This window comes from Octodon degus, unplaced genomic scaffold (assembly GCF_000260255.1).
Source record: "Octodon degus isolate 3935 unplaced genomic scaffold, OctDeg1.0 scaffold00203, whole genome shotgun sequence".
In the NCBI taxonomy this organism is placed as follows: Eukaryota; Metazoa; Chordata; class Mammalia; order Rodentia; family Octodontidae; genus Octodon; species Octodon degus.
In genome coordinates this window covers 963,295-963,948 of record NW_004524779.1, presented here as the reverse complement: position 1 = coordinate 963,948, position 654 = coordinate 963,295, and positions in this window count along the sequence as shown.

Below are 654 nucleotides of genomic sequence, written 5' to 3'. Positions count from 1 at the left end.
AAAATCATTGAACAATATCTTTAATGAGCTTACCTATAAATATACTAAAAAGTATTAGCAAATTAAATTCAGCATTATACAAAAAAATCACATCCCACTGGGGCCAGGACTATAGCTAAGCAGCATAATCGCTTGCCTGGCAAACGCAAGGTCCCAAATTTGAACCTTGGTACCAAAAGTAGCAAAAAACAAAAAACACATCTTGGGCTGGGGAGACAGCTCAGCAGTGTAAGTGGTTGGGACCTGGCTTCGATCCCCAGTATCACATGCCGCACTACCATGCTGCTACAAGAACCAGGCATGGTGGCACATGCCTATAATCCCAGCACTGGAGAGGCTAAGAGTAGGATCAATACAAGTCTGAACTGCATAGCAAGACCCTATGCCAAATAAATGAATAAAAGATTTTTTTTTTTTTTTTTGGCTGTAGGGTAGCTTACAGAATGTTAGGACTATAAAATTATGCAGACTCTTGGTTCTTTTTTTTTTTTTTTTTTTTTTTTTGGCTGTCTCAAGCTGCCTTAAGGGCTGGTCTAGTGTGACACGTGGAGCTAGAGATCGAACCGCGGTCCCCTCTGCCTGACTGGGTTTGCCCAGGCAGGCGCTTAAACAACTGAGCTAATCGGCAAGTCCTTAAAAAAATTTTTTTTTAAA